Genomic DNA, 26715 nt, shown 5'->3' with positions numbered 1-26715 from the left:
GTGGATTTTTGAAAGAAAACTATACTGTCAATATACTATTAAAACAAATTAAAATGGTAAAAGTTATTGTACTTTAAGTAAAAATAAAAGAGCAAAAATATCAATCCCAGTTTTGATTACTTAAATTTACAAAAAAAAAATGCATATAGCAAAGGATAGTTTCAATCTGCCTACCTCTGGGTTATGGGTCCAGCATGCTTCCATTGCAGTACTCTGCTGCACATGTAAGTGCAAGAGATCCTGAAGCACTCACTCATCATGGGAAAGTACCAATGTGTTTATTCATTGGTTGATGGAAGAAACATCTTACAAAAACTCTCCAGATTATTGATTTTTTAATATTTTTCTAGGAAACGTTCTAGATGTATGCTTATTAGCCTTTGTCAGTATGTACTGTTTGCAAAGTGTCTCGGTGGCGCAATCGGTTAGTGTGTTTGGCTATTAACCAAAAGGTTGGTGGTTCAATCCCACCCAGGGACGTAATTGACCTTGTGATCAGATTTTGGTGATATTTAAGTAGACAAGTCAAAATTTCAAACCCCCTCTTATTGTGTAGGGTACCTGGCCTTCTCTGATGTAATCAGAGTTAGATTTGATTCAGTGATTTTATAAAAAAACAGCTAGGAAGCACAATTTAGCAGTGGGTTGCAGAGAAAAAAAATATGCTGGCAGAAAAATCCAATTGAGTGATTAAACAGCTCTTCATTTTCTGGAATTTATTTTTATGCTAACAAATTTGTTCTCTGAAAAGTGTCCACAAAGCCAAGTCTCTGATTAACACCTTTGTAAGGATGGTTTTTCACCTATTACTAAATTAAACTTGCTTCATTGGAAAGGCAGCAAGATGCATCCTCATTTCAATGTCTACTGAAATAATACAGGTTGACACCAGGAAACATTAAAGCCACTGCATCCTTGCTGCTTTCTCATGTGGAAGTCTGTTTAATGTGAAAACAAGGTGATATCTAATTAGCACACAGGTAAGAAATTACGAAAATCTTTATTTAAGGGTGAAGATGTTTCTCACAAAATTGTTGCCCCAATGCATCATTGAAATTCAAGCTGGAAAGATGATTTTAATATATCACTTGTACATTTTGTATTGCTCTTCTGGTGACAATGTAGTTTTTTTTGTCAATTACCATTTTAATAATAGGGTAAAGAAAATTAAGTGGATTTTTGAATGAAAACTATACTGTCAATATACTATTAAAACAAATTAAAATGGTAAAAGTTATTGTACTTTAAGTAAAAATAAAAGAGCAAAAATATCAATCCCAGTTTTGATTACTTAAATTAACAAAAAAAAATGCATATAGCAAAGGATAGTTTCAATCTGCCTACCTCTGGGTTATGGGTCCAGCATGCTTCCATTGCAGTACTCTGCTGCACATGTAAGTGCAAGAGATCCTGAAGCACTCACTCATCATGGGAAAGTACCAATGTGTTTATTCATTGGTTGATGGAAGAAACATCTTACAAAAACTCTCCAGATTATTGATTTTTTAATATTTTTCTAGGAAACGTTCTAGATGTATGCTTATTAGCCTTTGTCAGTATGTACTTTTTGCAAAGTGTCTCGGTGGCGCAATCGGTTAGTGTGTTTGGCTATTAACCAAAAGGTTGGTGGTTCAATCCCACCCAGGGACGTAATTGACCTTGTGATCAGATTTTGGTGATATTTAAGTAGACAAGTCAAAATTTCAAACCCCCTCTTATTGTGTAGGGTACCTGGCCTTCTCTGATGTAATCAGAGTTAGATTTGATTCAGTGATTTTATAAAAAAACAGCTAGGAAGCACAATTTAGCAGTGGGTTGCAGAGAAAAAGAAATATGCTGGCAGAAAAATCCAATCGAGTGATTAAACAGCTCTTCATTTTCTGGCTTTATTTTTATGCTAACAAATTTGTTCTCTGAAAAGTGTCCACAAAGCCAAGTCTCTGATTAACACCTTTGTAAGGATGGTTTTTCACCTATTACTAAATTAAACTTGCTTCATTGGAAAGGCAGCAAGATGCATCCTCATTTCAATGTCTACTGAAATAATACAAGTTGACACCAGGAAACATTAACGCCACTGCATCCTTGCTGCTTTCTCATGTGGAAGTCTGTTTAATGTGAAAACAAGGTGATATCTAATTAGCACACAGGTAAGGAATTAAGAAAATCTTTATTTAAGGGTGAAGATGTTTCTCACAAAATTGTTGACCCAATGCATCATTGAAATTCAAGCTGGAAAGATGATTTTAATATATCACTTGTACATTTTGTATTGCTCTTCTGGTGACAATGTAGTTTGTTTTTGTCAATTACCATTTTAATAATAGGGTAAAGAAAATTAAGTGGATTTTTGAAAGAAAACAATACTGTCAATATACTATTAAAACAAATTAAAATGGTAAAAGTTATTGTACTTTAAGTAAAAATAAAAGAGACAAAATATCAATCCCAGTTTTGGATTACTTTAATTAACAAAAAAAAATGCATATAGCAGAGGATAGTTTCAATCTGCCTACCTCTGGGTTATGGGCCCAGCATGCTTCCATTGCAGTACTCTGCTGCACATGTAAGTTCAAGAGATCCTGAAGCACTCACTCATCATGGGAAAGTACCAATGTGTTTCTTCGTTGGTTGATGGAAGAAACATCTTACAAAAACTCTCCAGATTATTGACTTTTTAAAGTTTTGCTAGGAAACGTTTTAGATGAATGCTTATTAGCCTTTGTCAGTATGGAAATTTGCAAAGTGTCTCTGTGGCGCAATCAGTTAGTATGTACGGCTTTTAACCAAAAGGTTGGTGGTTTAATCCCACCTAGGGACCTAATTGACCTTGTTATCAGATTTTGGTGATCTTTAAGTAGACAAGTCAAAATTTCAAACCCCCTGTTAAGGTGTAGGGTACTTGGCCTTCTCTGATGTAATCAGAGTTAGATTTGATTCAGTGATTTTATAAAAACAGCTAGGAAGCACAATTTAGCAGTGGGTTGCAGAGAAAAAAAATATGCTGGCAGAAAAATCCAATTGAGTGATTAAACAGCTCTTTATTTTCTGGCTTTATTTTTATGCTAACAAATTTGTTCTCTGAAAAGTGTCCACAAAGCCAAGTCTCTGATTAACACCTTTGTAAGGATGGTTTTTCACCTATTACTAAATTAAACTTGCTTCATTGGAAAGGCAGCAAGATGCATCCTCATTTCAATGTCTACTGAAATAATACAGGTTGACACCAGGAAACATTAACGCCACTGCATCCTTGCTGCTTTCTCATGTAAAAGTCTGTTTAATATGAAAACAAGGTGATATCTAATTAGCACACAGGTAAGGAATTAAGAAAATCTTTATTTAAGGGTGAAGATGTTTCTCACAAAATTGTTGCCCCAATGCGTCATTGAAATTCAAGCTGGAAAGATGATTTTAATATATCACTTGTACATTTTGTATTGCTCTTCTGGTGACAATGTAGTTTGTTTTTGTCAATTACCATTTTAATAATAGGGTAAAGAAAATGAAGTGGATTTTTGAAAGAAAACAATACTGTCAATATACTATTAAAACAAATTAAAATGGTAAAAGTTATTGTACTTTAAGTAAAAATAAAAGAGCCAAAATATCAATCCCAGTTTTGGATTACTTTAATTAACAAAAAAAAATGCATATAGCAGAGGATAGTTTCAATCTGCCTACCTCTGGGTTATGGGCCCAGCATGCTTCCATTGCAGTACTCTGCTGCACATGTAAGTGCAAGAGATCCTGAAGCACTCACTCATCATGGGAAAGTACCAATGTGTTTCTTCGTTGGTTGATGGAAGAAACATCTTACAAAAACTCTCCAGATTATTGACTTTTTAAAGTTTTTCTAGGAAACGTTTTAGATGAATGCTTATTAGCCTTTGTCAGTATGGACTTTTGCAAAGTGTCTCTGTGGCGCAATCAGTTAGTATGTACGGCTATTAACCAAAAGGTTGGTGGTTCAATCCCACCCAGGGACCTAATTGACCTTGTTATCAGATTTTGGTGATCTTTAAGTAGACAAGTCAAATTTCATACCCCCTGTTATGGTGTAGGGTACCTGGCCTTCTCTGATGTAATCAGAGTTAGATTTGATTCAGTGATTTTATAAAAACATCTAGGAAGCACAATTTAGCAGTGGGTTGCAGAGAAAAAGAAATATGCTGGCAAAAAAATCAAATTGCGTGATTAAACAGCTCTTCATTTTCTGGCTTTATTTTTATGCTAACAAATTTGTTCTCTGAAAAGTGTCCACAAAGCCAAGTCTCTGATTAACACCTTTGTAGGGATGGTTTTTCACCTATTACTAAATTAAACTTGCTTCATTGGAAAGGCAGCAAGATGCATCCTCATTTCAATGTCTACTGAAATAATACAGGTTGACACCAGGAAACATTAACGCCACTGCATCCTTGCTGCTTTCTCATGTGGAAGTCTGTTTAATGTGAAAACAAGGTGATATCTAATTAGCACACAGGTAAGAAATTACGAAAATCTTTATTTAAGGGTGAATATGTTTCTCACAAAATTGTTGCCCCAATGCATCATTGAAATTCAAGCTGGAAAGATGATTTTAATATATCACTTGTACATTTTGTATTGCTCTTCTGGTGACAATGTAGTTTTTTTTGTCAATTACCATTTTAATAATAGGGTAAAGAAAATTAAGTGGATTTTTGAAAGAAAACTATACTGTCAATATACTATTAAAACAAATTAAAATGGTAAAAGTTATTGTACTTTAAGTAAAAATAAAAGAGCAAAAATATCAATCCCAGTTTTGATTACTTAAATTAACAAAAAAAAATGCATATAGCAAAGGATAGTTTCAATCTGCCTACCTCTGGGTTATGGGTCCAGCATGCTTCCATTGCAGTACTCTGCTGCACATGTAAGTGCAAGAGATCCTGAAGCACTCCCTCATCATGGGAAAGTACCAATGTGTTTATTCATTGGTTGATGGAAGAAACATCTTACAAAAACTCTCCAGATTATTGATTTTTTAATATTTTTCTAGGAAACGTTCTAGATGTATGCTTATTAGCCTTTGTTAGTATGTACTGTTTGCAAAGTGTCTTGGTGGCGCAATCGGTTAGTGTGTTCGGCTATTAACCAAAAGGTCGGTGGTTCAATCCCACCCAGGGACGTAATTGACCTTGTGATCAGATTTTGGTGATATTTAAGTAGACAAGTCAAAATTTCAAACCCCCTCTTATTGTGTAGGGTACCTGGCCTTCTCTGATGTAATCAGAGTTAGATTTGATTCAGTGATTTTATAAAAAACAGCTAGGAAGCACAATTTAGCAGTGGGTTGCAGAGAAAAAAAATATGCTGGCAGAAAAATCCAATTGAGTGATTAAACAGCTCTTCATTTTCTGGAATTTATTTTTATGCTAACAAATTTGTTCTCTGAAAAGTGTCCACAAAGCCAAGTCTCTGATTAACACCTTTGTAAGGATGGTTTTTCACCTATTACTAAATTAAACTTGCTTCATTGGAAAGGCAGCAAGATGCATCCTCATTTCAATGTCTACTGAAATAATACAGGTTGACACCAGGAAACATTAACGCCACTGCATCTTTGCTGCTTTCTCACATGGAAGTCTGTTTAATGTGAAAACAAGGTGATATCTAATTAGCACACAGGTAAGGAATTACGAAAATCTTTATTTAAGGGTGAAGATGTTTCTCACAAAATTGTTGCCCCAATGCATCATTGAAATTCAAGCTGGAAAGATGATTTTAATATATCACTTGTACATTTTGTATTGCTCTTCTGGTGACAATGTAGTTTTTTTGTCAATTACCATTTTAATAACAGGGTAAAGAAAATTAAGTGGATTTTTGAAAGAAAACTATACTGTCAATATACTATTAAAACAAATTAAAATGGTAAAAGTTATTGTACTTTAAGTAAAAATAAAAGAGCAAAAATATCAATCCCAGTTTTGATTACTTAAATTAACAAAAAAAATGCATATAGCAAAGGATAGTTTCAATCTGCCTACCTCTGGGTTATGGGTCCAGCATGCTTCCATTGCAGTACTCTGCTGCCCATGTAAGTGCAAGAGATCCTGAAGCACTCACTCATCATGGGAAAGTACCAATGTGTTTATTCGTTGGTTGATGGAAGAAACATCTTACAAAAACTCTCCAGATTATTGATTTTTTAATGTTTTTCTAGGAAACGTTCTAGATGTATGCTTATTAGCCTTTGTCAGTATGTACTTTTTGCAAAGTGTCTCTGTGGCGCAATCGGTTAGTGTGTTTGGCTGTTAACCAAAAGGTTGGTGGTTCAATCCCACCCAGGGACGTAATTAACCTTGTGATCAGATTTTGGTGATATTTAAGTAGACAAGTCAAAATTTCAAACCTCCTCTTATGGTGTAGGGTACATGGCCTTCTCTGATGTAATCAGAGTTAGATTTGATTCAGTGATTTTATAAAAAACAGCTAGGAAGCACAATTTAGCAGTGGGTTGCAGAGAAAAAAAATATGCTGGCAGAAAAATCCAATCGAGTGATTAAACAGCTCTTCATTTTCTGGCTTTATTTTTATGCTAACAAATTTGTTCTCTGAAAAGTGTCCACAAAGCCAAGTCTCTGATTAACACCTTTGTAAGGATGGTTTTTCACCTATTACTAAATTAAACTTGCTTCATTGGAAAGGCAGCAAGATGCATCCTCATTTCAATGTCTACTGAAATAATACAAGTTGACACCAGGAAACATTAACGCCACTGCATCCTTGCTGCTTTCTCATGTGGAAGTCTGTTTAATGTGAAAACAAGGTGATATCTAATTAGCACACAGGTAAGGAATTAAGAAAATCTTTATTTAAGGGTGAAGATGTTTCTCACAAAATTGTTGACCCAATGCATCATTGAAATTCAAGCTGGAAAGATGATTTTAATATATCACTTGTACATTTTGTATTGCTCTTCTGGTGACAATGTAGTTTGTTTTTGTCAATTACCATTTTAATAATAGGGTAAAGAAAATGAAGTGGATTTTTGAAAGAAAACAATACTGTCAATATACTATTAAAACAAATTAAAATGGTAAAAGTTATTGTACTTTAAGTAAAAATAAAAGAGACAAAATATCAATCCCAGTTTTGGATTACTTTAATTAACAAAAAAAAATGCATATAGCAGAGGATAGTTTCAATCTGCCTACCTCTGGGTTATGGGCCCAGCATGCTTCCATTGCAGTACTCTGCTGCACATGTAAGTGCAAGAGATCCTGAAGCACTCACTCATCATGGGAAAGTACCAATGTGTTTCTTCGTTGGTTGATGGAAGAAACATCTTACAAAAACTCTCCAGATTATTGACATTTTAAAGTTTTTCTAGGAAACGTTTTAGATGAATGCTTATTAGCCTTTGTCAGTATGGAAATTTGCAAAGTGTCTCTGTGGCGCAATCAGTTAGTATGTATGGCTTTTAACCAAAAGGTTGGTGGTTCAATCCCACCAATTGACCTTGTTATCAGATTTTGGTGATATTTAAGTAGACAAGTCAAATTTCATACCCCCTGTTATGGTGTAGGGTACCTGGCCTTCTCTGATGTAATCAGAGTTAGATTTGATTCAGTGATTTTATAAAAACATCTAGGAAGCACAATTTAGCAGTGGGTTGCAGAGAAAAAGAAATATGCTGGCAAAAAAATCAAATTGCGTGATTAAACAGCTCTTCATTTTCTGGCTTTATTTTTATGCTAACAAATTTGTTCTCTGAAAAGTGTCCACAAAGCCAAGTCTCTGATTAACACCTTTGTAGGGATGGTTTTTCACCTATTACTAAATTAAACTTGCTTCATTGGAAAGGCAGCAAGATGCATCCTCATTTCAATGTCTACTGAAATAATACAAGTTGACACCAGGAAACATTAACGCCACTGCATCCTTGCTGCTTTCTCATGTGGAAGTCTGTTTAATGTGAAAACAAGGTGATATCTAATTAGCACACAGGTAAGAAATTCCGAAAATCTTTATTTAAGGGTGAAGATGTTTCTCACAAAATTGTTGCCCCAATGCATCTTTGAAATTCAAGCTGGAAAGATGATTTTAATATATCACTTGTACATTTTGTATTGCTCTTCTGGTGACAATGTAGTTTTTTTTGTCAATTACCATTTTAATAATAGGGTAAAGAAAATTAAGCGGATTTTTGAAAGAAAACTATACTGTCAATATACTATTAAAACAAATTAAAATGGTAAAAGTTATTGTACTTTAAGTAAAAATAAAAGAGCAAAAATATCAATCCCAGTTTTGATTACTTAAATTAACAAAAAAAAATGCATATAACAAAGGATAGTTTCAATCTGCCTACCTCTGGGTTATGGGTCCAGCATGCTTCCATTGCAGTACTCTGCTGCACATGTAAGTGCAAGAGATCCTGAAGCACTCACTCATCATGGGAAAGTACCAATGTGTTTATTCATTGGTTGATGGAAGAAACATCTTACAAAAACTCTCCAGATTATTGATTTTTTAATGTTTTTCTAGGAAACGTTCTAGATGTATGCTTATTAGCCTTTGTCAGTATGTACTGTTTGCAAAGTGTCTCTGTGGCGCAATCGGTTAGTGTGTTCGGCTATTAACCAAAAGGTTGGTGGTTCAATCCCACCCAGGGACGTAATTAACCTTGTGATCAGATTTTGGTGATATTTAAGTAGACAAGTCAAAATTTCAAACCTCCTCTTATGGTGTAGGGTACATGGCCTTCTCTGATGTAATCAGAGTTAGATTTGATTCAGTGATTTTATAAAAAACAGCTAGGAAGCACAATTTAGCAGTGGGTTGCAGAGAAAAAAAATATGCTGGCAGAAAAATCCAATCGAGTGATTAAACAGCTCTTCATTTTCTGGCTTTATTTTTATGCTAACAAATTTGTTCTCTGAAAAGTGTCCACAAAGCCAAGTCTCTGATTAACACCTTTGTAAGGATGGTTTTTCACCTATTACTAAATTAAACTTGCTTCATTGGAAAGGCAGCAAGATGCATCCTCATTTCAATGTCTACTGAAATAATACAAGTTGACACCAGGAAACATTAACGCCACTGCATCCTTGCTGCTTTCTGATGTGGAAGTCTGTTTAATGTGAAAACAAGGTGATATCTAATTAGCACACAGGTAAGGAATTAAGAAAATCTTTATTTAAGGGTGAAGATGTTTCTCACAAAATTGTTGACCCAATGCATCATTGAAATTCAAGCTGGAAAGATGATTTTAATATATCACTTGTACATTTTGTATTGCTCTTCTGGTGACAATGTAGTTTGTTTTTGTCAATTACCATTTTAATAATAGGGTAAAGAAAATTAAGTGGATTTTTGAAAGAAAACAATACTGTCAATATACTATTAAAACAAATTAAAATGGTAAAAGTTATTGTACTTTAAGTAAAAATAAAAGAGACAAAATATCAATCCCAGTTTTGGATTACTTTAATTAACAAAAAAAAAATGCATATAGCAGAGGATAGTTTCAATCTGCCTACCTCTGGGTTATGGGCCCAGCATGCTTCCATTGCAGTACTCTGCTGCACATGTAAGTTCAAGAGATCCTGAAGCACTCACTCATCATGGGAAAGTACCAATGTGTTTCTTCGTTGGTTGATGGAAGAAACATCTTACAAAAACTCTCCAGATTATTGACTTTTTAAAGTTTTGCTAGGAAACGTTTTAGATGAATGCTTATTAGCCTTTGTCAGTATGGAAATTTGCAAAGTGTCTCTGTGGCGCAATCAGTTAGTATGTACGGCTTTTAACCAAAAGGTTGGTGGTTTAATCCCACCTAGGGACCTAATTGACCTTGTTATCAGATTTTGGTGATCTTTAAGTAGACAAGTCAAAATTTCAAACCCCCTGTTAAGGTGTAGGGTACTTGGCCTTCTCTGATGTAATCAGAGTTAGATTTGATTCAGTGATTTTATAAAAACAGCTAGGAAGCACAATTTAGCAGTGGGTTGCAGAGAAAAAAAATATGCTGGCAGAAAAATCCAATTGAGTGATTAAACAGCTCTTTATTTTCTGGCTTTATTTTTATGCTAACAAATTTGTTCTCTGAAAAGTGTCCACAAAGCCAAGTCTCTGATTAACACCTTTGTAAGGATGGTTTTTCACCTATTACTAAATTAAACTTGCTTCATTGGAAAGGCAGCAAGATGCATCCTCATTTCAATGTCTACTGAAATAATACAGGTTGACACCAGGAAACATTAACGCCACTGCATCCTTGCTGCTTTCTCATGTAAAAGTCTGTTTAATATGAAAACAAGGTGATATCTAATTAGCACACAGGTAAGGAATTAAGAAAATCTTTATTTAAGGGTGAAGATGTTTCTCACAAAATCGTTGCCCCAATGCATCATTGAAATTCAAGCTGGAAAGATGATTTTAATATATCACTTGTACATTTTGTATTGCTCTTCTGGTGACAATGTAGTTTGTTTTTGTCAATTACCATTTTAATAATAGGGTAAAGAAAATGAAGTGGATTTTTGAAAGAAAACAATACTGTCAATATACTATTAAAACAAATTAAAATGGTAAAAGTTATTGTACTTTAAGTAAAAATAAAAGAGCCAAAATATCAATCCCAGTTTTGGATTACTTTAATTAACAAAAAAAAATGCATATAGCAGAGGATAGTTTCAATCTGCCTACCTCTGGGTTATGGGCCCAGCATGCTTCCATTGCAGTACTCTGCTGCACATGTAAGTGCAAGAGATCCTGAAGCACTCACTCATCATGGGAAAGTACCAATGTGTTTCTTCGTTGGTTGATGGAAGAAACATCTTACAAAAACTCTCCAGATTATTGACTTTTTAAAGTTTTTCTAGGAAACGTTTTAGATGAATGCTTATTAGCCTTTGTCAGTATGGACTTTTGCAAAGTGTCTCTGTGGCGCAATCAGTTAGTATGTACGGCTATTAACCAAAAGGTTGGTGGTTCAATCCCACCCAGGGACCTAATTGACCTTGTTATCAGATTTTGGTGATCTTTAAGTAGACAAGTCAAATTTCATACCCCCTGTTATGGTGTAGGGTACCTGGCCTTCTCTGATGTAATCAGAGTTAGATTTGATTCAGTGATTTTATAAAAACATCTAGGAAGCACAATTTAGCAGTGGGTTGCAGAGAAAAAGAAATATGCTGGCAAAAAAATCAAATTGCGTGATTAAACAGCTCTTCATTTTCTGGCTTTATTTTTATGCTAACAAATTTGTTCTCTGAAAAGTGTCCACAAAGCCAAGTCTCTGATTAACACCTTTGTAGGGATGGTTTTTCACCTATTACTAAATTAAACTTGCTTCATTGGAAAGGCAGCAAGATGCATCCTCATTTCAATGTCTACTGAAATAATACAGGTTGACACCAGGAAACATTAACGCCACTGCATCCTTGCTGCTTTCTCATGTGGAAGTCTGTTTAATGTGAAAACAAGGTGATATCTAATTAGCACACAGGTAAGAAATTACGAAAATCTTTATTTAAGGGTGAATATGTTTCTCACAAAATTGTTGCCCCAATGCATCATTGAAATTCAAGCTGGAAAGATGATTTTAATATATCACTTGTACATTTTGTATTGCTCTTCTGGTGACAATGTAGTTTTTTTTGTCAATTACCATTTTAATAATAGGGTAAAGAAAATTAAGTGGATTTTTGAAAGAAAACTATACTGTCAATATACTATTAAAACAAATTAAAATGGTAAAAGTTATTGTACTTTAAGTAAAAATAAAAGAGCAAAAATATCAATCCCAGTTTTGATTACTTAAATTAACAAAAAAAAATGCATATAGCAAAGGATAGTTTCAATCTGCCTACCTCTGGGTTATGGGTCCAGCATGCTTCCATTGCAGTACTCTGCTGCACATGTAAGTGCAAGAGATCCTGAAGCACTCCCTCATCATGGGAAAGTACCAATGTGTTTATTCATTGGTTGATGGAAGAAACATCTTACAAAAACTCTCCAGATTATTGATTTTTTAATATTTTTCTAGGAAACGTTCTAGATGTATGCTTATTAGCCTTTGTTAGTATGTACTGTTTGCAAAGTGTCTTGGTGGCGCAATCGGTTAGTGTGTTCGGCTATTAACCAAAAGGTCGGTGGTTCAATCCCACCCAGGGACGTAATTGACCTTGTGATCAGATTTTGGTGATATTTAAGTAGACAAGTCAAAATTTCAAACCCCCTCTTATTGTGTAGGGTACCTGGCCTTCTCTGATGTAATCAGAGTTAGATTTGATTCAGTGATTTTATAAAAAACAGCTAGGAAGCACAATTTAGCAGTGGGTTGCAGAGAAAAAAAATATGCTGGCAGAAAAATCCAATTGAGTGATTAAACAGCTCTTCATTTTCTGGAATTTATTTTTATGCTAACAAATTTGTTCTCTGAAAAGTGTCCACAAAGCCAAGTCTCTGATTAACACCTTTGTAAGGATGGTTTTTCACCTATTACTAAATTAAACTTGCTTCATTGGAAAGGCAGCAAGATGCATCCTCATTTCAATGTCTACTGAAATAATACAGGTTGACACCAGGAAACATTAACGCCACTGCATCTTTGCTGCTTTCTCACATGGAAGTCTGTTTAATGTGAAAACAAGGTGATATCTAATTAGCACACAGGTAAGGAATTACGAAAATCTTTATTTAAGGGTGAAGATGTTTCTCACAAAATTGTTGCCCCAATGCATCATTGAAATTCAAGCTGGAAAGATGATTTTAATATATCACTTGTACATTTTGTATTGCTCTTCTGGTGACAATGTAGTTTTTTTGTCAATTACCATTTTAATAACAGGGTAAAGAAAATTAAGTGGATTTTTGAAAGAAAACTATACTGTCAATATACTATTAAAACAAATTAAAATGGTAAAAGTTATTGTACTTTAAGTAAAAATAAAAGAGCAAAAATATCAATCCCAGTTTTGATTACTTAAATTAACAAAAAAAATGCATATAGCAAAGGATAGTTTCAATCTGCCTACCTCTGGGTTATGGGTCCAGCATGCTTCCATTGCAGTACTCTGCTGCCCATGTAAGTGCAAGAGATCCTGAAGCACTCACTCATCATGGGAAAGTACCAATGTGTTTATTCGTTGGTTGATGGAAGAAACATCTTACAAAAACTCTCCAGATTATTGATTTTTTAATGTTTTTCTAGGAAACGTTCTAGATGTATGCTTATTAGCCTTTGTCAGTATGTACTTTTTGCAAAGTGTCTCTGTGGCGCAATCGGTTAGTGTGTTTGGCTGTTAACCAAAAGGTTGGTGGTTCAATCCCACCCAGGGACGTAATTAACCTTGTGATCAGATTTTGGTGATATTTAAGTAGACAAGTCAAAATTTCAAACCTCCTCTTATGGTGTAGGGTACATGGCCTTCTCTGATGTAATCAGAGTTAGATTTGATTCAGTGATTTTATAAAAAACAGCTAGGAAGCACAATTTAGCAGTGGGTTGCAGAGAAAAAAAATATGCTGGCAGAAAAATCCAATCGAGTGATTAAACAGCTCTTCATTTTCTGGCTTTATTTTTATGCTAACAAATTTGTTCTCTGAAAAGTGTCCACAAAGCCAAGTCTCTGATTAACACCTTTGTAAGGATGGTTTTTCACCTATTACTAAATTAAACTTGCTTCATTGGAAAGGCAGCAAGATGCATCCTCATTTCAATGTCTACTGAAATAATACAAGTTGACACCAGGAAACATTAACGCCACTGCATCCTTGCTGCTTTCTCATGTGGAAGTCTGTTTAATGTGAAAACAAGGTGATATCTAATTAGCACACAGGTAAGGAATTAAGAAAATCTTTATTTAAGGGTGAAGATGTTTCTCACAAAATTGTTGACCCAATGCATCATTGAAATTCAAGCTGGAAAGATGATTTTAATATATCACTTGTACATTTTGTATTGCTCTTCTGGTGACAATGTAGTTTGTTTTTGTCAATTACCATTTTAATAATAGGGTAAAGAAAATGAAGTGGATTTTTGAAAGAAAACAATACTGTCAATATACTATTAAAACAAATTAAAATGGTAAAAGTTATTGTACTTTAAGTAAAAATAAAAGAGACAAAATATCAATCCCAGTTTTGGATTACTTTAATTAACAAAAAAAAATGCATATAGCAGAGGATAGTTTCAATCTGCCTACCTCTGGGTTATGGGCCCAGCATGCTTCCATTGCAGTACTCTGCTGCACATGTAAGTGCAAGAGATCCTGAAGCACTCACTCATCATGGGAAAGTACCAATGTGTTTCTTCGTTGGTTGATGGAAGAAACATCTTACAAAAACTCTCCAGATTATTGACATTTTAAAGTTTTTCTAGGAAACGTTTTAGATGAATGCTTATTAGCCTTTGTCAGTATGGAAATTTGCAAAGTGTCTCTGTGGCGCAATCAGTTAGTATGTATGGCTTTTAACCAAAAGGTTGGTGGTTTAATCCCACCCAGGGACCTAATTGACCTTGTTATCAGATTTTGGTGATCTTTAAGTAGACAAGTCAAAATTTCAAACCCCCTGTTATGGTGTAGGGTACTTGGCCTTCTCTGATGTAATCAGAGTTAGATTTGATTCAGTGATTTTATAAAAACAGCTAGGAAGCACAATTTAGCAGTGGGTTGCAGAGAAAAAAAATATGCTGGCAGAAAAATCCAATTGAGTGATTAAACAGCTCTTTATTTTCTTGCTTTATTTTTATGCTAACAAATTTGTTCTCTGAAAAGTGTCCACAAAGCCAAGTCTCTGATTAACACCTTTGTAAGGATGGTTTTTCACCTATTACTAAATTAAACTTGCTTCATTGGAAAGGCAGCAAGATGCATCCTCATTTCAATGTCTACTGAAATAATACAGGTTGACACCAGGAAACATTAACGCCACTGCATCCTTGCTGCTTTCTCATGTAAAAGTCTGTTTAATATGAAAACAAGGTGATATCTAATTAGCACACAGGTAAGGAATTAAGAAAATCTTTATTTAAGGGTGAAGATGTTTCTCACAAAATCGTTGCCCCAATGCATCATTGAAATTCAAGCTGGAAAGATGATTTTAATATATCACTTGTACATTTTGTATTGCTCTTCTGGTGACAATGTAGTTTTTTTTGTCAATTACCATTTTAATAATAGGGTAAAGAAAATTAAGTGGATTTTTGAAAGAAAACTATACTGTCAATATACTATTAAAACAAATTAAAATGGTAAAAGTTATTGTACTTTAAGTAAAAATAAAAGAGCAAAAATATCAATCCCAGTTTTGATTACTTAAATTAACAAAAAAAATGCATATAGCAAAGGATAGTTTCAATCTGCCTACCTCTGGGTTATGGGTCCAGCATGCTTCCATTGCAGTACTCTGCTGCACATGTAAGTGCAAGAGATCCTGAAGCACTCACTCATCATGGGAAAGTACCAATGTGTTTATTCATTGGTTGATGGAAGAAACATCTTACAAAAACTCTCCAGATTATTGATTTTTTAATATTTTTCTAGGAAACGTTCTAGATGTATGCTTATTAGCCTTTGTCAGTATGTACTGTTTACAAAGTGTCTCGGTGGCGCAATCGGTTAGTGTGTTCGGCTATAAACCAAAAGGTTGGTGGTTCAATCCCACCCAGGGACGTAATTGACCTTGTGATCAGATTTTGGTGATATTTAAGTAGACAAGTCAAAATTTCAAACCCCCTCTTATTGTGTAGGGTACCTGGCCTTCTCTGATGTAATCAGAGTTAGATTTGATTCAGTGATTTTATAAAAAACAGCTAGTAAGCACAATTTAGCAGTGGGTTGCAGAGAAAAAAAATATGCTGGCAGAAAAATCCAATCGAGTGATTAAACAGCTCTTCATTTTCTGGCTTTATTTTTATGCTAACAAATTTGTTCTCTGAAAAGTGTCCACAAAGCCAAGTCTCTGATTAACACCTTTGTAAGGATGGTTTTTCACCTATTACTAAATTAAACTTGCTTCATTGGAAAGGCAGCAAGATGCATCCTCATTTCAATGTCTACTGAAATAATTCAAGTTGACACCAGGAAACATTAACGCCACTGCATCCTTGCTGCTTTCTCATGTGGAAGTCTGTTTAATGTGAAAACAAGGTGATATCTAATTAGCACACAGGTAAGGAATTAAGAAAATCTTTATTTAAGGGTGAAGATGTTTCTCACAAAATTGTTGACCCAATGCAACATTGAAATTCAAGCTGGAAAGATGATTTTAATATATCACTTGTACATTTTGTATTGCTCTTCTGGTGACAATGTAGTTTGTTTTTGTCAATTACCATTTTAATAATAGGGTAAAGAAAATGAAGTGGATTTTTGAAAGAAAACAATACTGTCAATATACTATTAAAACAAATTAAAATGGTAAAAGTTATTGTACTTTAAGTAAAAATAAAAGAGACAAAATATCAATCCCAGTTTTGGATTACTTTAATTAACAAAAAAAAAATGCATATAGCAGAGGATAGTTTCAATCTGCCTACCTCTGGGTTATAGGCCCAGCATGCTTCCATTGCAGTACTCTGCTGCACATGTAAGTTCAAGAGATCCTGAAGCACTCACTCATCATGGGAAAGTACCAATGTGTTTCTTCGTTGGTTGATGGAAGAAACATCTTACAAAAACTCTCCAGATTATTGACTTTTTAAAGTTTTTCTAGGAAACGTTTTAGATGAATGCTTATTAGCCTTTGTCAGTATGGACTTTTGCAAAGTGTCTCTGTGGCGCAATCAGTTAGTATGTACGGCTATTAACCAAAAGGTTGGTGGTTCAATCCCACCCAGGGACCTAATTGACCTTGTTATCAGATTTTGGTGATCTTTAAGTAGACAAGTCAAAATTTCAAACCCCCTGTTATGGTGTAGGGTACCTGGCCTTCTCTGATGTAATCAGAGTTAGATTTGATTCAGTGATTTTATAAAAACAGCTAGGAAGCACAATTTAGCAGTGGGTTGCAGAGAAAAAAAATATGCTGGCAGAAAAATCCAATTGAGTGATTAAACAGCTCTTTATTTTCTGGCTTTATTTTTATGCTAACAAATTTGTTCTCTGAAAAGTGTCCACAAAGCCAAGTCTCTGATTAACACCTTTGTAAGGATGGTTTTTCACCTATTACTAAATTAAACTTGCTTCATTGGAAAGGCAGCAAGATGTATCCTCATTTCAATGTCTACTGAAATAATACAGGTTGACACCAGGAAACATTAACGCCACTGCATCCTTGCTGCTTTCTCATGTGGAAGTCTGTTTAATGTGAAAACAAGGTGGTATCTAATTAGCACACAGGTAAGGAATTACGAAAATCTTTATTTAAGGGTGAAGATGTTTCTCACAAAATTGTTGCCCCAATGCATCATTGAAATTCAAGCTGGAAAGATGATTTTAATATATCACTTGTACATTTTGTATTGCTCTTCTGGTGACAATGTAGTTTTTTTGTCAATTACCATTTTAATAACAGGGTAAAGAAAATTAAGTGGATTTTTGATAGAAAACTATACTGTCAATATACTATTAAAACAAATTAAAATGGTAAAAGTTATTGTACTTTAAGTAAAAATAAAAGAGCCAAAATATCAATCCCAGTTTTGGATTACTTTAATTAACAAACAAAAAAATGCATATAGCAGAGGATAGTTTCAATCTGCCTACCTCTGGGTTATGGGCCCAGCATACTTCCATTGCAGTACTCTGCTGCACATGTAAGTGCAAGAGATCCTGAAGCACTCACTCATCATGGGAAAGTACCAATGTGTTTCTTCGTTGGTTGATGGAAGAAACATCTTACAAAAACTCTCCAGATTATTGACTTTTTAAAGTTTTTCTAGGAAACGTTTTAGATGAATGCTTATTAGCCTTTGTCAGTATGGACTTTTGCAAAGTGTCTCTGTGGTGCAATCGGTTAGTGTGTTTGGCTATTAACCAAAAGGTTGGTGGTTCAATCCCACCCAGGGACATAATTAACCTTGTGATCAGATTTTGGTGATATTTAAGTAGACAAGTCAAAATTTCAAACCTCATCTTATGGTGTAGGGTACATGGCCTTCTCTGATGTAATCAGAGTTAGATTTGATTCAGTGATTTTATAAAAAACAGCTAGGAAGCACAATTTAGCAGTGGGTTGCAGAGAAAAAAAATATGCTGGCAGAAAAATCCAATCGAGTGATTAAACAGCTCTTCATTTTCTGGCTTTATTTTTATGCTAACAAATTTGTTCTCTGAAAAGTGTCCACAAAGCCAAGTCTCTGATTAACACCTTTGTAAGGATGGTTTTTCACCTATTACTAAATTAAACTTGCTTCATTGGAAAGGCAGCAAGATGCATCCTCATTTCAATGTCTACTGAAATAATACAAGTTGACACCAGGAAACATTAACGCCACTGCATCCTTGCTGCTTTCTCATGTGGAAGTCTGTTTAATGTGAAAACAAGGTGATATCTAATTAGCACACAGGTAAGGAATTAAGAAAATCTTTATTTAAGGGTGAAGATGTTTCTCACAAAATTGTTGACCCAATGCAACATTGAAATTCAAGCTGGAAAGATGATTTTAATATATCACTTGTACATTTTGTATTGCTCTTCTGGTGACAATGTAGTTTGTTTTTGTCAATTACCATTTTAATAATAGGGTAAAGAAAATGAAGTGGATTTTTGAAAGAAAACAATACTGTCAATATACTATTAAAACAAATTAAAATGGTAAAAGTTATTGTACTTTAAGTAAAAATAAAAGAGACAAAATATCAATCCCAGTTTTGGATTACTTTAATTAACAAAAAAAAAAATGCATATAGCAGAGGATAGTTTCAATCTGCCTACCTCTGGGTTATGGGCCCAGCATGCTTCCATTGCAGTACTCTGCTGCACATGTAAGTTCAAGAGATCCTGAAGCACTCACTCATCATGGGAAAGTACCAATGTGTTTCTTCGTTGGTTGATGGAAGAAACATCTTACAAAAACTCTCCAGATTATTGACTTTTTAAAGTTTTTCTAGGAAACGTTTTAGATGAATGCTTATTAGCCTTTGTCAGTATGGACTTTTGCAAAGTGTCTCTGTGGCGCAATCAGTTAGTATGTACAGCTGTTAACCAAAAGGTTGGTGGTTCAATCCCACCCAGGGACCTAATTGACCTTGTTATCAGATTTTGGTGATCTTTAAGTAGACAAGTCAAATTTCATATCCCCCTGTTATGGTGTAGGGTACCTGGCCTTCTCTGATGTAATAAGAGTTAGATTTGATTCAGTGATTTTATAAAAACATCTAGGAAGCACAATTTAGCAGTGGGTTGCAGAGAAAAAGAAATATGCTGGCAAAAAAATCAAATTGCGTGATTAAACAGCTCTTCATTTTCTGGCTTTATTTTTATGCTAACAAATTTGTTCTCTGAAAAGTGTCCACAAAGCCAAGTCTCTGATTAACACCTTTGTAGGGATGGTTTTTCACCTATTACTAAATTAAACTTGCTTCATTGGAAAGGCAGCAAGATGCATCCTCATTTCAATGTCTACTGAAATAATACAGGTTGACACCAGGAAACATTAACGCCACTGCATCCTTGCTGCTTTCTCATGTGGAAGTCTGTTTAATGTGAAAACAAGGTGATATCTAATTAGCACACAGGTAAGAAATTACGAAAATCTTTATTTAAGGGTGAAGATGTTTCTCACAAAATTGTTGCCCCAATGCATCATTGAAATTCAAGCTGGAAAGATGATTTTAATATATCACTTGTACATTTTGTATTGCTCTTCTGGTGACAATGTAGTTTTTTTTGTCAATTACCATTTTAATAATAGGGTAAAGAAAATTAAGTGGATTTTTGAAAGAAAACTATACTGTCAATATACTATTAAAACAAATTAAAATGGTAAAAGTTATTGTACTTTAAGTAAAAATAAAAGAGCAAAAATATCAATCCCAGTTTTGATTACTTAAATTTACAAAAAAAAATGCATATAGCAAAGGATAGTTTCAATCTGCCTACCTCTGGGTTATGGGTCCAGCATGCTTCCATTGCAGTACTCTGCTGCACATGTAAGTGCAAGAGATCCTGAAGCACTCACTCATCATGGGAAAGTACCAATGTGTTTATTCATTGGTTGATGGAAGAAACATCTTACAAAAACTCTCCAGATTATTGATTTTTTAATATTTTTCTAGGAAACGTTCTAGATGTATGCTTATTAGCCTTTGTCAGTATGTACTGTTTGCAAAGTGTCTCGGTGGCGCAATCGGTTAGTGTGTTTGGCTATTAACCAAAAGGTTGGTGGTTCAATCCCACCCAGGGACGTAATTGACCTTGTGATCAGATTTTGGTGATATTTAAGTAGACAAGTCAAAATTTCAAACCCCCTCTTATTGTGTAGGGTACCTGGCCTTCTCTGATGTAATCAGAGTTAGATTTGATTCAGTGATTTTATAAAAAAACAGCTAGGAAGCACAATTTAGCAGTGGGTTGCAGAGAAAAAAAATATGCTGGCAGAAAAATCCAATTGAGTGATTAAACAGCTCTTCATTTTCTGGAATTTATTTTTATGCTAACAAATTTGTTCTCTGAAAAGTGTCCACAAAGCCAAGTCTCTGATTAACACCTTTGTAAGGATGGTTTTTCACCTATTACTAAATTAAACTTGCTTCATTGGAAAGGCAGCAAGATGCATCCTCATTTCAATGTCTACTGAAATAATACAGGTTGACACCAGGAAACATTAAAGCCACTGCATCCTTGCTGCTTTCTCATGTGGAAGTCTGTTTAATGTGAAAACAAGGTGATATCTAATTAGCACACAGGTAAGAAATTACGAAAATCTTTATTTAAGGGTGAAGATGTTTCTCACAAAATTGTTGCCCCAATGCATCATTGAAATTCAAGCTGGAAAGATGATTTTAATATATCACTTGTACATTTTGTATTGCTCTTCTGGTGACAATGTAGTTTTTTTTGTCAATTACCATTTTAATAATAGGGTAAAGAAAATTAAGTGGATTTTTGAATGAAAACTATACTGTCAATATACTATTAAAACAAATTAAAATGGTAAAAGTTATTGTACTTTAAGTAAAAATAAAAGAGCAAAAATATCAATCCCAGTTTTGATTACTTAAATTAACAAAAAAAAATGCATATAGCAAAGGATAGTTTCAATCTGCCTACCTCTGGGTTATGGGTCCAGCATGCTTCCATTGCAGTACTCTGCTGCACATGTAAGTGCAAGAGATCCTGAAGCACTCACTCATCATGGGAAAGTACCAATGTGTTTATTCATTGGTTGATGGAAGAAACATCTTACAAAAACTCTCCAGATTATTGATTTTTTAATATTTTTCTAGGAAACGTTCTAGATGTATGCTTATTAGCCTTTGTCAGTATGTACTTTTTGCAAAGTGTCTCGGTGGCGCAATCGGTTAGTGTGTTTGGCTATTAACCAAAAGGTTGGTGGTTCAATCCCACCCAGGGACGTAATTGACCTTGTGATCAGATTTTGGTGATATTTAAGTAGACAAGTCAAAATTTCAAACCCCCTCTTATTGTGTAGGGTACCTGGCCTTCTCTGATGTAATCAGAGTTAGATTTGATTCAGTGATTTTATAAAAAAAACAGCTAGGAAGCACAATTTAGCAGTGGGTTGCAGAGAAAAAGAAATATGCTGGCAGAAAAATCCAATTGAGTGATTAAACAGCTCTTCATTTTCTGGAATTTATTTTTATGCTAACAAATTTGTTCTCTGAAAAGTGTCCACAAAGCCAAGTCTCTGATTAACACCTTTGTAGGGATGGTTTTTCACCTATTACTAAATTAAACTTGCTTCATTGGAAAGGCAGCAAGATGTATCCTCATTTCAATGTCTACTGAAATAATACAGGTTGACACCAGGAAACATTAACGCCACTGCATCCTTGCTGCTTTCTCATGTGGAAGTCTGTTTAATGTGAAAACAAGGTGATATCTAATTAGCACACAGGTAAGGAATTAAGAAAATCTTTATTTAAGGGTGAAGATGTTTCTCACAAAATTGTTGACCCAATGCAACATTGAAATTCAAGCTGGAAAGATGATTTTAATATATCACTTGTACATTTTGTATTGCTCTTCTGGTGACAATGTAGTTTGTTTTTGTCAATTACCATTTTAATAATAGGGTAAAGAAAATGAAGTGGATTTTTGAAAAAAAACAATACTGTCAATATACTATTAAAACAAATTAAAATGGTAAAAGTTATTGTACTTTAAGTAAAAATAAAAGAGACAAAATATCAATCCCAGTTTTGGATTACTTTAATTAACAAAAAAAAAATGCATATAGCAGAGGATAGTTTCAATCTGCCTACCTCTGGGTTATGGGCCCAGCATGCTTCCATTGCAGTACTCTGCTGCACATGTAAGTGCAAGAGATCCTGAAGCACTCACTCATCATGGGAAAGTACCAATGTGTTTCTTCGTTGGTTGATGGAAGAAACATCTTACAAAAACTCTCCAGATTATTAACTTTTGAAAGTTTTTCTAGGAAACGTTTTAGATGAATGCTTATTAGCCTTTGTCAGTATGTGCTTTTGCAAAGTGTCTCTGTGGCGCAATCAGTTAGTGTGTACGGCTATTAACCAAAAGGTTGGTGGTTCAATCCCACCCAGGGACCTAATTGACCTTGTTATCAGATTTTGGTGATCTTTAAGTAGACAAGTCAAAATTTCAAACCCCCTGTTATGGTGTAGGGTACCTGGCCTTCTCTGATGTAATCAGAGTTAGATTTGATTCAGTGATTTTATAAAAACAGCTAGGAAGCACAATTTAGCAGTGGGTTGCAGAGAAAAAAAATATGCTGGCAGAAAAATCCAATTGAGTGATTAAACAGCTCTTCATTTTCTGGCTTTATTTTTATGCTAACAAATTTGTTCTCTGAAAAGTGTCCACAAAGCCAAGTCTCTGATTAACACCTTTGTAGGGATGGTTTTTCACCTATTACTAAATTAAACTTGCTTCATTGGAAAGGCAGCAAGATGCATCCTCATTTCAATGTCTACTAAAATAATACAAGTTGACACCAGGAAACATTAACGCCACTGCATCCTTGCTGCTTTCTCATGTGGAAGTCTGTTTAATATGAAAACAAGGTGATATCTAATTAGCACACAGGTAAGGAATTAAGAAAATCTTTATTTAAGGGTGAAGATGTTTCTCACAAAATCGTTGCCCCAATGCATCATTGAAATTCAAGCTGGAAATGTGATTTTAATATATCACTTGTACATTTTGTATTGCTCTTCTGGTGACAATGTAGTTTGTTTTTGTCAATTACCATTTTAATAATAGGGTAAAGAAAATGAAGTGGATTTTTGAAAGAAAACAATACTGTCAATATACTATTAAAACAAATTAAAATGGTAAAAGTTATTGTACTTTAAGTAAAAATAAAAGAGACAAAATATCAATCCCAGTTTTGGATTACTTTAATTAACAAAAAAAAAATGCATATAGCAGAGGATAGTTTCAATCTGCCTACCTCTGGGTTATGGGCCCAGCATGCTTCCATTGCAGTACTCTGCTGCACATGTAAGTTCAAGAGATCCTGAAGCACTCACTCATCATGGGAAAGTACCAATGTGTTTCTTCGTTGGTTGATGGAAGAAACATCTTACAAAAACTCTCCAGATTATTGACTTTTTAAAGTTTTTCTAGGAAACGTTTTAGATGAATGCTTATTAGCCTTTGTCAGTATGGACTTTTGCAAAGTGTCTCTGTGGCGCAATCAGTTAGTATGTACGGCTATTAACCAAAAGGTTGGTGGTTCAATCCCACCCAGGGACCTAATTGACCTTGTTATCAGATTTTGGTGATCTTTAAGTAGACAAGTCAAAATTTCAAACCCCCTGTTATGGTGTAGGGTACCTGGCCTTCTCTGATGTAATCAGAGTTAGATTTGATTCAGTGATTTTATAAAAACAGCTAGGAAGCACAATTTAGCAGTGGGTTGCAGAGAAAAAAAATATGCTGGCAGAAAAATCCAATTGAGTGATTAAACAGCTCTTTATTTTCTGGCTTTATTTTTATGCTAACAAATTTGTTCTCTGAAAAGTGTCCACAAAGCCAAGTCTCTGATTAACACCTTTGTAAGGATGGTTTTTCACCTATTACTAAATAAAACTTGCTTCATTGGAAAGGCAGCAAGATGCATCCTCATTTCAATGTCTACTGAAATAATACAGGTTGACACCAGGAAACATTAACGCCACTGCATCCTTGCTGCTTTCTCATGTGGAAGTCTGTTTAATGTGAAAACAAGGTGATATCTAATTAGCACACAGGTAAGGAATTAAGAAAATCTTTATTTAAGGGTGAAGATGTTTCTCACAAAATCGTTGCCCCCATGCATCATTGAAATTCAAGCTGGAAAGATGATTTTAATATATCACTTGTACATTTTGTATTGCTCTTCTGGTGACAATGTAGTTTGTTTTTGTCAATTACCATTTTATTATAGGGTAAAGAAAATTAAGTGGATTTTTGAAAGAAAACAATACTGTCAATATACTATTAAAACAAATTAAAATGGTAAAAGTTATTGTACTTTAAGTAAAAATAAAAGAGCCAAAATATCAATCCCAGTTTTGGATTACTTTAATTAACAAACAAAAAAATGCATATAGCAGAGGATAGTTTCAATCTGCCTACCTCTGGGTTATGGGCCCAGCATGCTTCCATTGCAGTACTCTGCTGCACATGTAAGTGCAAGAGATCCTGAAGCACTCACTTATCATGGGAAAGTACCAATGTGTTTCTTCGTTGGTTGATGGAAGAAACATCTTACAAAAACTCTCCAGATTATTGACTTTTTAAAGTTTTTCTAGGAAACGTTTTAGATGAATGCTTATTAGCCTTTGTCAGTATGGACTTTTGCAAAGTGTCTCTGTGGCGCAATCGGTTAGTGTGTTTGGCTATTAACCAAAAGGTTGGTGGTTCAATCCCACCCAGGGACGTAATTAACCTTGTGATCAGATTTTGGTGATATTTAAGTAGACAAGTCAAAATTTCAAACCTCCTCTTATGGTGTAGGGTACATGGCCTTCTCTGATGTAATCAGAGTTAGATTTGATTCAGTGATTTTATAAAAAACAGCTAGGAAGCACAATTTAGCAGTGGGTTGCAGAGAAAAAAAATATGCTGGCAGAAAAATCCAATCGAGTGATTAAACAGCTCTTCATTTTCTGGCTTTATTTTTATGCTAACAAATTTGTTCTCTGAAAAGTGTCCACAAAGCCAAGTCTCTGATTAACACCTTTGTAAGGATGGTTTTTCACCTATTACTAAATTAAACTTGCTTCATTGGAAAGGCAGCAAGATGCATCCTCATTTCAATGTCTACTGAAATAATACAAGTTGACACCAGGAAACATTAATGCCACTGCATCCTTGCTGCTTTCTCATGTGGAAGTCTGTTTAATGTGAAAACAAGGTGATATCTAATTAGCACACAGGTAAGGAATTAAGAAAATCTTTATTTAAGGGTGAAGATGTTTCTCACAAAATTGTTGACCCAATGCAACATTGAAATTCAAGCTGGAAAGATGATTTTAATATATCACTTGTACATTTTGTATTGCTCTTCTGGTGACAATGTAGTTTGTTTTTGTCAATTACCATTTTAATAATAGGGTAAAGAAAATGAAGTGGATTTTTGAAAGAAAGCAATACTGTCAATATACTATTAAAACAAATTAAAATGGTAAAAGTTATTGTACTTTAAGTAAAAATAAAAGAGACAAAATATCAATCCCAGTTTTGGATTACTTTAATTAACAAAAAAAAAATGCATATAGCAGAGGATAGTTTCAATCTGCCTACCTCTGGGTTATGGGCCCAGCATGCTTCCATTGCAGTACTCTGCTGCACATGTAAGTTCAAGAGATCCTGAAGCACTCACTCATCATGGGAAAGTACCAATGTGTTTCTTCGTTGGTTGATGGAAGAAACATCTTACAAAAACTCTCCAGATTATTGACTTTTGAAAATTTTTCTAGGAAACGTTTTAGATGAATGCTTATTAGCCTTTGTCAGTATGGACTTTTGCAAAGTGTCTCTGTGGCGCAATCAGTTAGTATGTACGGCTATTAACCATAAGGTTGGTGGTTCAATCCCACCCAGGGACCTAATTGACCTTGTTATCAGATTTTTGTGATCTTTAAGTAGACAAGTCAAAATTTCAAACCCCCTGTTATGGTGTAGGGTACCTGGCCTTCTCTGATGTAATCAGAGTTAGATTTGATTCAGTGATTTTATAAAAACAGCTAGGAAGCACAATTTAGCAGTGGGTTGCAGAGAAAAAAAATATGCTGGCAGAAAAATCCAATTGAGTGATTAAACAGCTCTTTATTTTCTGGCTTTATTTTTATGCTAACAAATTTGTTCTCTGAAAAGTGTCCACAAAGCCAAGTCTCTGATTAACACCTTTGTAAGGATGGTTTTTCACCTATTACTAAATTAAACTTGCTTCATTGGAAAGGCAGCAAGATGCATCCTCATTTCAATGTCTACTGAATTAATACAGGTTGACACCAGGAAACATTAACGCCACTGCATCCTTGCTGCTTTCTCTTGTGTAAGTCTGTTTAATGTGAAAACAAGGTGATATCTAATTAGCACACAGGTAAGGAATTAAGAAAATCTTTATTTAAGGGT

At 34.5% G+C, this 26715-nt stretch overlaps 5 non-coding genes across 5 annotated transcripts; all 5 read left to right on the top strand.

Annotated features, from left to right (window-relative positions):
- The first annotated feature begins 6249 nt into the window (after positions 1-6249).
- TRNAN-GUU (transfer RNA asparagine (anticodon GUU)) lies at positions 6250-6323 on the top strand. Its single transcript has one exon. It is a non-coding gene; the product is annotated as a tRNA-Asn (tRNA).
- A 6925-nt stretch (positions 6324-13248) lies between these two features.
- On the top strand, positions 13249-13322 carry TRNAN-GUU (transfer RNA asparagine (anticodon GUU)). Its single transcript has one exon. It is a non-coding gene; the product is annotated as a tRNA-Asn (tRNA).
- A 2261-nt stretch (positions 13323-15583) lies between these two features.
- TRNAY-AUA (transfer RNA tyrosine (anticodon AUA)) lies at positions 15584-15657 on the top strand. The gene has a single exon. It is a non-coding gene; the product is annotated as a tRNA-Tyr (tRNA).
- A 2264-nt stretch (positions 15658-17921) lies between these two features.
- TRNAN-AUU (transfer RNA asparagine (anticodon AUU)) lies at positions 17922-17995 on the top strand. The gene has a single exon. It is a non-coding gene; the product is annotated as a tRNA-Asn (tRNA).
- Positions 17996-24942: 6947 nt separating this feature from the next.
- On the top strand, positions 24943-25016 carry TRNAN-AUU (transfer RNA asparagine (anticodon AUU)). The gene has a single exon. It is a non-coding gene; the product is annotated as a tRNA-Asn (tRNA).
- Positions 25017-26715: the final 1699 nt, after the last annotated feature.

This window comes from Pseudophryne corroboree, unplaced genomic scaffold (assembly GCF_028390025.1).
Source record: "Pseudophryne corroboree isolate aPseCor3 unplaced genomic scaffold, aPseCor3.hap2 scaffold_619, whole genome shotgun sequence".
NCBI lineage: Eukaryota > Metazoa > Chordata > Amphibia > Anura > Myobatrachidae > Pseudophryne > Pseudophryne corroboree.
Note: the sequence above shows the minus strand (reverse complement) of the source record. Positions and strands in the feature narration are given on the sequence as shown.